The 12,139-nt window shown below is 43.2% G+C and overlaps 1 protein-coding gene across 1 annotated transcript in view; it reads left to right on the top strand.

Annotated features, from left to right (window-relative positions):
• The first annotated feature begins 312 nt into the window (after positions 1-312).
• The window catches only part of pex10 (peroxisomal biogenesis factor 10), a 122,883-nt gene continuing 111,056 nt past the window's right edge, over positions 313-12,139 (top strand). Inside the window, exon 1 of the mRNA XM_034173462.1 lies at positions 313-371. The gene's annotated coding sequence lies outside the window, so the exon portion shown is untranslated. The remainder of the gene's footprint in view (positions 372-12,139) is intronic.

Raw genomic sequence — 12,139 nt, 5'->3', positions numbered from 1 at the left:
ACGCTTGTTGCTGATGATTCCACAAAACTTGTATAAACTTTGATTAAAGAATGATAATTTTTAGAATTGAGTATTGACATTCTAATTGTCTCTGTGCAGTCTGCATAAGTTGGGAGTGGTAAGATGGCCGCTAGTTTGCTTCAGCGGATTGTACGGGGTGTGTGTGTGTGTGTGTGTGTGTGTGTGTGTGTGTGGGGGGGGGGGGGGGGGGGGGGGGCAATGAGCGATCCAGTAGTATCTACAGATCAGCGCTCTCCAGCCAATGAAAATGAAGGAAGTCGCTGGTTACGTGTTTCCTTTTCCGCGTGCGTAGAGGAGGCGGAGACCAGCCAGAAGAAGACGAAGAAAAAGAAGTTGACCTTGAACAGGAGGTAGTTGTTTTTATTTATTTGTGCAGTTCTTAATGGTTGTTGTTTGACCTAATTTAAATGACAGGTTACGGTGTGTAAGTGGCTCCGAGGACGGACCTTTTACCTGAGCGTGTTGGGGCTCAGCGCGACCACCGACTAACAGATTATCGCCTCGTTTCTCCTTAAAACTGTCCCGTTTCTGCTTAAACGGACTTTAGGATGATTTAAGATGTTTGACGTCATCACCTGATGGTTGCTTTGGTTGTAGAGAGTCTCAGACCTGCTGCTGTGATCGTCCTCCGTCCTTTATGTGCAAATGATTTTTGTACAGAAGCTTCAGATATCTGTCGCTCAGATAGATGCTGACTGGAGTGCAGTTTTAAGTAGAAACAAGATCGGTGAATCGCTGTTGACGCATCGAAATGACGCATGCGTAGTGAAGTCAGGGGGCGTGCTGAGCTCCTGACACCAGACTTCCACATTTTAGCAGTCAAGATCAGATGGACAAAGGATTGTGGGTAAAAAAAAAAAAAAGTCAGGTGAACAGAAACCTCCGCATGTCTTAAAAATTGTTTCATGGCTCTGCGATTCTTTAATTGACTTCTTTTCTTGCTTTTTACGCCCTACGGTGCACACAGAATTAAATTAATTTAGGAAGAATATTGAGGCAAGGCAGGTATGTAGCCATCAATACGTTCAAGTCCAAGTTTAAAAACATTAACCATAAGCCAATTTTGAGTTTTAAGTGTCACAGGGGCTGCTGGGCAAGTTCAGAGTTCAAGTCATACAAACCAGGATCATAAAAAATAAGCAAATGCATGAAAAATATATACAACCCCTGGCAAAAATGATGGAATCACCAGCCTCGGAGGATGTTCATTCAGTTGTTTAATTTTGTAGAAAAAAAGCAGATCACAGACATGACACAAAACTAAAGTCATTTCAAATGGCAACTTTCTGGCTTTAAGAAACACTATAAGAAATCAAGAAAAAAAATTGTGTCAGTCAGTAACGGTTACTTTTTTAGACCAAGCAGAGGGAAAAAAAATATGGAATCACTCAATTCTGAGGAATAAATTATGGAATCATGAAAAACAAAAGAACGCTCCAACACATCACTAGTATTTAGTTGCACCACCTCTGGCTTTTCTAACAGCTTGCAGTCTCTGAGGCATGGACTTAATGAGTGACAAACAGTACTCTTCATCAATCTGGCTCCAGCTTTCTCTGATTGCTGTTGCCAGATCAGCTTTGCAGGTTGGAGCCTTGTCATGGACCATTTTCTTCAACTTCCACCAAAGATTTTCAATTGGATTAAGATCTGGACTATTTGCAGGCCATGACATTGACCCTATGTGTCTTTTTGAAAGGAATGTTTTCACAGTTTTTGCTCTATGGCAAGATGCATTATCATCTTTTTTGGTGGAGCGATTTGTCTGGTTTATTCCAGACAAACAAGACTCCGACGTGCTAACTAGTTACGCAGCCCCGTGCGGCCGATGTCAACTTTTTAGAGCAGGGGCTTTCAAAGTGTAGGAGAGTGAGCTGTGGCCCCCCACCACCAACACACATACACACGATTTCAACATCTTTGTGTTTTTTTTTAATCATCTAGTCTCACCTCTTGTTTAGTGTGAGCAATGAGTCTGGGTCTTTGATGCACATAGGCGGCTGATGTGGGGATGCACTGTGGAGAGGAGCAAATGAAGATCCTCCTCTACTTCTTTTTTTTTTGGTTGCCCCAAACTTCTCACTGGTAGATTTACACACAAAAATGTATCCATTTTGCTCCTGGCATATTGGCTAACAATGTTTTCTTTTTCCCCTTCTTCTTTTGTTGGTTAACAGTGCTTAGTTATTTTTTTGCACCTCCCTGAAGAACTCTGGCGCCCCTGGGGGGGGGGGCATGTCTCACAGTTTGAAAACTACTGCTTTAGAGGGACAAGTGGCACTCGGCTACACGAGATTGAGCAAAAACATGGGTAACTGTGACAGTAGTGAAGAAGAAAGCAGACGTGCAAACTCCAGCCGTATTGTTTAAGCCTGCAGCAAACTGGGGCTTGGGTCCTGTGACCGTTGACCCAGAAGTGCTATAGGCTCTCCCAAGCATTCGCACTCGTAACTCTGAGATGGCTTATTGGAAGTCACAGTTTATATTTCTAAACTGTTAACTAGGGCTGCAACAACAAATTGATAAAATCGATAATATTCGATGACAACAGATCAGACGTTGTTTTGTAGATCAGATGCTGTTTCGTAGAACTACACAGTTAGAATATGGCAGATGCAAGTAGACAAAAGAAAGTTAAGACTTCAAAAGTGTGGGAGCACTTTACGTTAAACAACACAAAGACGCTTGTTAACTGCAACATTTGCAAGTCAGACCTCGCATGGCATGGAAGTACGACGGTAATGATGCAGCATCTCAAACGAAAGCATATTGGAGTCATCAATGAGGAAGGGGAGAGCTCAGTGTCTGGGCAAGTTAACAAATGTTTGTTTATTTTTGTGTAAGCAGTCGTAACGTCTCAGTATGACAAGTCAGGCAGTGATATGAAGCCTGACAGTTGGATCTAGTCAGGCTCAGGCTGTCTGCGCGTCTCCCAGAGCAGTGAGGTGAGGGGCAGAGAGTGAGAGAAAAAGAAAAAGAACAGTAACAGCACCGACAGTTTTTTTTATTAATGTTGTCAAAGTCCTACCATCGACATTAACGCTTGTCCGATTGTCCGGGACAAGTGTAAAATCGGACAAGTAATAGCTCTAAATCGTTGTCCAACCGAACAAGTGGCATTTTTTATTTTTATTTTTTATTTTTTTGGTTTAAAACATTCAAATTCTGTCTAAGTCTTCGGTTTTTCCTGCCACACCACGCAGCGGACAATCGGACAACATGATAACACAGGGTTCTCCCCAGACAATGGAACAACGACGCCACGCCACAGTGTTCTGACAGCGCCGTCACAGGTAGTTTGGTAGTGCTATCAGGTAGTTTTTCTAAAATCCAGCCAGGCTGTGTAGAACTGGCCGCTCCCCCGCAGACAGAGAGCCGAGCAGCGCTGCTGCAGAAAAAAACTCCGTCAAAGTCTTCACATAAAACGAGCTGCTTCTGCTTGTATAGCTCCAGAAATGAATTTATAGGCTTTATTTTACAGTTGAAAGTCTTCATGTTTCCAAAGTTTGCTCAAATACGGTATGAGAGTGAAGAGTCTCTCGTTCCCTCACACACAGACAGACAAGACAGACAGACAGAGATGTGGGATGAGTCACGTGTGTCACTGTGAAATGACCACATAGTTTACAAGTTATACAGAGAATGTTGCACATATAATGAGTCAGAGAGGAGTCGGAACCCACACGATTTCCACCGCCAACGGATCTGGAACACCCCGGAGCCGCCAATCCTGAGTCCCCAGGTAGCCACCGTCTCCAGCTGTCAGATCGGGTACTGCTGGCAGGAAACAGAAACAGTTAAGAGTGAGTGTGAGTGAACACACCCAGCAAACAGTCAGCAATTGACTCCTTTTTGGGAGGAGAAGAACGCCTCCACGTCCTGCTTTCACAAGTCCTGTGAGTTACCGTGCAGACCAAGTATACACTTGTTGAGTGCTGGAGTGCAGAGCGGAAACGCCGGCTCCAACCAACTCCCTCAGACTCAGACACAAGTGGAATAAACTGCAAACTCAAAAAGTCACTGATTATCAGCTACCAGCTCAGAAGTAATGAACGTTACAACAAAAGCTTAGCTGCGAAGACGGCTGAGAGTCTACCTGTACGGGTCGACGATTTTTCGGCGTGGGTGTGGTGTCTTCTCCAGGCTTTTATGGGTGCGTCATGATGAGTGGATGATGAATGGATGAGTGACAGCTGTCAATCTGAGTTCTGGATGCTCCAGGCGGCGACTGCGTCCTCTGGTGCCTGAAGCCCGCCTTCAGGCAGGGCCCTCTGGTGTTGGCCAGCAGTACCTCCTCTTCGGGCGGCCCACACAACATGATCTCCTCAATGTAAAGGGAAGTGCTTTCTTTTATCTTTTAATGGTCTCTTAAACTTCTCATGTTGTTTTAGTTCAGGTTAATCCTGATTTAAACCAATTAATCCACAACACTGCTCTGCACCGGCCTCTCTTCCTGTTTACGTGAAACGTCACTCATCATTGTCACCTGACTCACTTGAAAATTCCTGGACTGGATTACTTTGGAGCTGACCTGGATTCAGTTCTTGCTTGTTTTTGCTGCCTCCTTTCTTGGCGTGATACAGATTTATTCCCATTCGAAATGGAGATGAAGATGAATCGTCTGCTGCTGTTCTCGCTTCTCTTCGCACTCTGTTTGACTTTATGCAGTTCTGGCGCCGGCTCCCACGGGAATGAAAAATCCCATCCGGTGCTTCCTGAACTGGATGCAGTTTTCAGGGGGACGATCGTACCCGGTAGTACGGACTCAATACAGAGTGTTAGAACTGGCATCACTCCCCTGTTCTTTACTGCTTCTTTGGATCTGTTCAGTCTGACCTGTGTCATGTGTCTTCAAGATAACTTTAATGTTGGTCCAAATGTTTTCCATGACTTTATCTCTGAAGTAAAAAAAATCCACATAAGTTCAAGAGTAATGGGCCTTTCACACTGAACACGTTGGAAGCCTCAAAGGTGTCAGGAATTGTTCTAAAAAGCATTATTTTCAATGAGACACATTGCATTTTAGAGGCGTCAGAAGCGTCGCGTCAAAAGCCGAGCTAAAGCGACGCTTCTGACGGGAGCACGCATTGCTGCTTGTTGGCAGGCTTACGGGGTCAAAGTTCAACCCAATCCAACTTTCAACGCTCTGAGCTGTGACGTACCTTCGCGCTGTACAATAGGAACGACGCGCCGGGCCAAAACACGTAAGACTAGTGGCAGAAACCACTGATCGCTACAAAACAGAGAAGTGTCACAGGACTGCTCATTTATAGAGTAGTTTTCTGAAGAAAAATCCTTGGAAATGGTTTTTGTTGTTGTCGTTTGTTACCTCAAAATTTCTGATGACTTAAAAACTGTTTAGAACACTTGCAATTAAAATAGCTAAATAAATCAATAAATGGTTCATCTGTAAATTAAAGCCACCTGTTATTTCAGATTAGATAATTTCTTGTTTAACATAAGGAACTTCGGACATTTATTTTTAGACAAATAAATACAAATAACATGGAAATTTGTACATTTTGTAAGTCTGGTAGATTATTTATATCTCATTTCAACCAGAAAAACAGACTGTAAATAAATACAAATGTTTATTATAAGTAACGTCGTCTGTGTGGCGGCGTGCCGAATATCGCCCCTTCGCCATGAAAATTACATTCTTCCTTTTGAGGGCTTTAATTTTGTCATATAATCATGATAATTGATACACAGGTCAAGCACGACAACCTCTTACAATTCATAGGGGCGTCGCCCATGGGCTCGGCAAAATTCCTCAATAGTGCCCCCTTGAATCTTTCAAAAAACCCTCTCCATAGGTTTTTTTTTTTTTTTTTTTTTTTTTGGAATAGGGAGATGAAAATTGGTACACATGTGTGACTTGCATAGACGTACAAAAAAGTCTCTTACACCATGGGTCTACTCCAAACAGGAAATCGGCCATTTTGGATTTTCTTGTCATTTTGGCGTGATTTCCACACGTTGTATTTGAACGAAATCCTCCTAGGGATTTTGTCCAATGCACTTCAAATTTCTTCCACATCATCTAGAGACAATACTGATCAAAGTTATCGAAAGTGTTGTGAATTATTCATTGTTATTTGATATGAAATTATTGTAACATGATTTATTTGAACAGTTTAATTAACATGCTTGTGCATTGATTTAAATGTGCCAACATATGTATTGAAAGTATCCTGTATTCATTTATTTTTAAAACCCAGAAGTATTATACTAAGGCGATTAACAGGAACTGTTCCGAGTTTAAGTGGCCATCTTGACTATTATGTGAAACGGCAAGTTGGAGTTGCTCCCTTTTCTTTTTTTTGTGTAAATACATTCTGAACAGTTAAGGCACACAAAAGACATCCGCGCCTCCGTCATGATTGTAGAAGCTTTCACTACGTAACATTTTGGTGCCGAAACCCGGGATGAAGACTATGAATTTTTTGGGAACGGAGTGAACAGCTAACGGCTAGTTAGCAGCCGCCATGATGGAGCAACTGGAGCAGATGAAGAAAAACGGGCAAGCGTTCACGCTGCTACTACCAGGCTGTTAACCCGCCTAGAGGAGGAGGTGGGTAAGGAGAGACCAAATATCGACAAAATGCGTGAGTTCCTGGCACTTTTGTCAGTGAAGGAAGAAAGTTTATTGGACTTGGATAAGGGCATAGAAGAGGAGACGCCCACATATGATCTGGACACGGAACTAAGCCACACTCAGGATTACATGGACCGCCTTCTTACTTGGAAAGTTCACGCCACAACTGTTATCGAGTCACAAACGGCAGCCAGAGACACCCCGAGAGTGCGCGTGAGTGACGTAAGCAGCGGTTCATTTACATCACAGTCCAGACAAACTGTTAAGCTTCCCAAGCTAATGATAACAAAGTATGATGGTGAAATAAGCCAGTGGCAGGAATTCTGGTCACAGTATGAAACAGCTATCCACACAAATAATGCACTATGCAAGACGGACAAGTTTACTTACCTCAGATCCTATCTGACTGGAGCAGCGGCTAGAACTATTGCGGGGCTTACAATGACAGATGCCAACTACGATGATGCAATAGAGTTACTCCAGAGCCGTTTTGGGAGAAAGGACATTGTGATAAGTGTCCATATGTCCAAACTACTGAACTTAACACCTGTCAAAAGATCTTCTGATGTTGCAGCCTTGAGACACTTATATGATGAATGTGAGATCCAGATACGCAGCTTGGAGTCCCTTGGAGTGCAAAGTGATACTTACGGCTGCCTGCTATGTCCAGTGCTTCTACAGCTCATCCCAGAGGACATCACGCTTGCCTACACTCGACAACCAAACTCAACCAACGAATGGAAGGTGCCAGAGTTGATTCACTTTCTGCAAAATGAGGTGCAAAGCAGAGAACGACCGCTTCAACTTACCAGACCAGGCCACACATCGAAGGACCTTAACCCATAACACAAGCCTGTGGTTAAGTCATCCTACGCCTGCGATAAACCCCGAAAGTGGAGCGTCCCTTCAGCGACTGCATTGCACACTGCTAGTGCCGTGCCTCAGACCTGCGTGTATTGTGACAGTAGTGACCATAAACCAGAGAATTGTCCTGAACATGCAGTAAGTGCACACAAGGATAAGCTGAGAAAACTTGGACGGTGTTATGTCTGCTTAGGCCCAAAGCATATCGCAGAATATTGCAGAGTGAAGGTTTTGTGCAACTTATGCAACGGTAGACACCACCTGTCGGTTTGTGAGCAGATTGAAGCTAAGTCAGAAATTAACACTGCCAATAATAGTGAAAAGACAGATGCTGTATTGTCTTCAATGACAAGCCCTGTAGAGGTAAAGACAAATACTCAGAAAACGGTACTGTTGCAAACAGTCAAGACATGGACTGTAGGGCCAAAAGAGAGAAAGATAACTCGCTGCCTGCTCGATGGAGGGAGCCAGCGTAGTTTCATTCATCGAAGTGTGGTCAGAGCTTTAGGACTGCCTGTTGTAAGGCAAGAGACACTAAATCTCCATGTTTTTGGTTCTACCACTCCTGTAACAGAAAAACGCAATGTTGTGAGAGTTAAGCTTGAAAATATGTGGAACACTGAACACAGACTTGAGATTGAAGCTGTAGAGACTCCTCAGGTGTGTACTGCAGTGATAAGGGTACCAAGTGACCCTATTCAAGCAGAGATAAACAAAAGAGGGTTACAACTTGCAGACGTTCCACTAGAGGGTGCTAATGACCAAGAGTTGCAGGTGTTAATAGGAGCTGACTATTATTGGCAAGCAGTTACTGGAAAGGTCCAAAAAGTCACAAATTCCTTAGTGGCAGTTGAAAGCATTTTTGGATGGGCTTTACAGGGACCAGTGAGTACTTCTAGTATAACAGACACCACATGCATGCACATTAGTTTGACTGAAGACACCCAAATCTCTAAGCAGTTACATGCATTTTGGGAGGTAGAGTCCTTAGGCATTGTAAACCAACCAGCAGAGAGCTCAGAGGACTCGGACGTTTTACAACACTTTGAACAAACTACAACCTTTGAAAATGGACGTTACCAAGTCGAGTTACCATGGTGAGTTGACAAAGACCAGCTTCCAGACAACTTTAGGGTAGCTAGGAAACGATTTGAGAGCCTTAAAAGAGAACTTAAAGCTGATGCAACCTTGTTAGACAGGTACAACAATGTAATACAGGACTACCTGCAGCAAGGGATTTGTCAGGAGGGCCAAACAGTGGCAGGGACTCGAGACTGGGAAATACTACATGCCACATCATGCCGTAGTGAGAGAGGACAAGGCCACAACAAAACTGGTATTTGATGCATCCTCAGATGATGAAAACAGCCCATCCCTCAATGACTGTTTACATACTGGGCCTAACCTGAACCCAAACCTGCTAGATGTTCTTATTAAATTCAGACTGCACGAGATAGCCTTTACTGCTGATATAACGAAGGCTTTTCTTCAGATTTCCCTGGCAGAGAGGGACAAAGATGCTGTTAGGTTTCTGTGGATGCATGGACCTCCAGTTAAGGACTGCAAAAACAAGGTACGTGTCCTCAGAATGAACAGAGTTGTTTTTGGAGTCTCTCCCAGCCCATTCTTGCTTGCTGCTACTGTTAGAAAACATCTCAAGCAATTTGAAACAGAGCAGCCGAAGGCAGTACAGACTCTCAGAGACTCTCTGTATGTAGATGATTTTATTTCCAGCTCACCTTCTGTGCTGGAAGCTCTACAGGTGACATCTGCAGCAAAGGACATTCTCTCTCAGGCAGGCATGAACCTCTGTAAATGGACCACTAACTCACCATACCTGAGAGCTTTGTGGAAAGACACTGGCGATTTCACTGGAGATAATGAGTCCTGTGGGAATGTTCTCAAGGTGCTAGGACTCATTTGGCGACCAGAGAGGGATGAAAAGGGCTTAATGGACATTTAAAAGGACAAGAAAAATCCAAAAAGAAGTGTGTTACAGACATCAGCTCAAATATTCGACCCTATTGGCTTTCTCACTCCCTTCACTGTTCGAGTAAAGTGCCTTTTCCAAGAAATGTGGGAGAGAGGTCTCAGTTGGGACGAACTATTACCTGACGATTTGACTGAGAAATGGGATCAGTGGTGTTTGGAGCTGCCACTGCTCCACCTGGTGGCCATTCCCAGGTGGTACCACATAGCAATTCACCAGGAGTTGCACACTGTGAAGTTGCATGTCTACTGCGATGCAAGTGAAAAGGCTTACAGTGCTGTGGCATATATACAAGGACAAAACAACCAAGGACAGACTTACCAGTTTTGTGGCTTCTAAGTTGCAAGTTGCTCCACTAAAGAAAATGACATTGCCTCGCTTGGAGCTTATGGGAGCACTTATTGGAGCAAGATTAGGACACATTCTTCTTAAACCATTGAACATGGAGAGGAACCAGCTTAACATGTGGACAGACTCAATGATCACTCTTCACTGGATCTGCAGCTCAGTCCAGCGGTGGAAGCCATTTGTGGCTAACAGAGTAGCTGAAACACAATGTCTCACAAACCCAGAGTTGTGGTCCCACTGTGCTGGCAAAATGAACCGTGCAGACCTTCCCACTCGAGGTCAGCATGTACGGAACCTTATTGAGAACCAGCTGTGGTGGAATGGACCTAGTTCACTATCCACAGCTGAAGATAAACTGGACATTGACGATGACTATGTGGTTCATGAGGTAAATGCTGAGCTGAAATCTAAGTGTCCAGCTTTTGTACAACTAACTGGTACTGAACAAACTGAATCTCGAACTTAGAAAGGTACAGCCGACTCAAAACTGTGTTAAGAGTCACAGCATGGGTAAAACGGTTTATCACTAACTCAAGGTCTAGTCAAAAGGTCCAAGGAGAGTTAACCACCGAGGAGCTCACTGCTCCTGAAATGTATTGGGTAAAATTGACACAGGAGAGTTGTTTTAGCTCAGAAATATCACAGCTAAGGTCAAAGCAAAACGTGAGAAGAGATTCTAAAATCAAAGACTTAAAACCATTCTTAGATGAAAATGGTCTGTGAAATGTTGGTGGAAGACTACAGAAGTCTGATTTAATTTCAGAGAACAGCATCCTTGGATACTAGCAACAAATCACAAGTTCTCTGAGCTATTGGTTCAGTCATGTCATGAAAAGGTGATGTACTCTGGTGTAAGAGACACTTTGATTCAAGTGAGAGAAGAATACTGGATTTTGAGAGGGAGACAGCTTGTAAAACGCAGTTTCAGGTTGTTACATTTGTAAAAAACTAAAGGTTAAAGCAGCCAAGCAGGTTACAGAGTAACTGAATCACCTCCCTTTGAAGTTACTGGCATTGATTTTGCAGGACCCTTGTATATAAAATCTAAAGGGCAGTCAGTGAAAGCATACAGTAACCAGCAGTAACAAGGGCAGTACATTTAGAGCTGGTTTAAGATCAGACAGCAGAGAACTTCCTATTAGCCTTGAAGAGATTCATTGCAAGATGAGGGCTATGTAGGACCATTTACTCTGATAATGCTAGAACATTCAAAAGAGCAGACAGATTTAAAGGAGTTATGGCAAACTATTAAAGGGTCTGTTGGGTATTTTCTCCTCCAAACATTTTTAAAACCTTTAACAAGACAAACAGAGTCAAGAAACACCAGTGAGACAGAAAGTCAAATTTTACGCGCGGAGTGCGGCCAGGCTGTACACCAAGGCTACACTAAAGTCTGGCCTGCTTTTCCGCTCTTTTTATTAAGAGACGCCCTCATCACATAAACAAAAACTTGTCCTAAGGGTGGGGGTGATGACGCAAGACAAGTTTCTTCCCGTAACATAAACGCATACGTCAATAAGTGCAGCTGTAAGGAAGGACACTTTCTTTTACACAGGTCAGCACATCTCGTTCGTCTGTTGCAGTTATCAGCTGTTCTGCATCTGCCTGAAGTGTCCTGTCCTTCACACTCCTTCACACTAAGCACCACATCACAACAGTCAAAACGTTCTCTTACTCCCAGTCGTTAGAGGCTGCGAAAACAAAGTTATATTATAATAATAAGTACATCCAGCCCTTCATTCCCAGCTCAGATTGACCCCAGAGTGCTAAAACAAAATTGAATTCTCAGGCTTGGTTAAGACAGGTGCAAAACAGCACAACACCGTTCTCATGAGAAAGAAGACAAAGCTAAAACAAGGTTGAATAACACATACATTCTCAGGGTGAAGTGCAAACAGCACAACACCGTTTTCATAAGAAAGAAGACGAAGGTACAAATGTTTAACAGTGATAACATATATATATATATAAAATCCTTAACATTTCCCACCTGTTTATCACCTGTTAAACATACAGTAGGCATCACCCAGCTTAGTTAGTTAGTTTATTAACTTAATCTATTCTGTCCACGTTTTTATTAATTGAACACCACCAACAGATGGAAGATTTGAATCCAGCTGCTATTTGATCAACCAGTTTATACTCGTCAGGCACTCCTCTGGGGACTCCTATTGCGTCAATATATGTTGGATTTCCTACTCCTTTCCAATCTCTTTTTACTCTATGTCTGGCTATGCCTTTCTGCCAATCCTCAGGAATAAGAGAGGCTGCATATGTCGTAACGTCTTCAGGGGTCATGGGTAACAATAATGATATTA

Source organism: Thalassophryne amazonica, chromosome 6, assembly GCF_902500255.1.
Source record: "Thalassophryne amazonica chromosome 6, fThaAma1.1, whole genome shotgun sequence".
NCBI lineage: Eukaryota > Metazoa > Chordata > Actinopteri > Batrachoidiformes > Batrachoididae > Thalassophryne > Thalassophryne amazonica.
The sequence above is the reverse complement of the archived record's forward strand: the minus strand, read 5'-3'. Positions and strand labels throughout refer to the sequence as shown.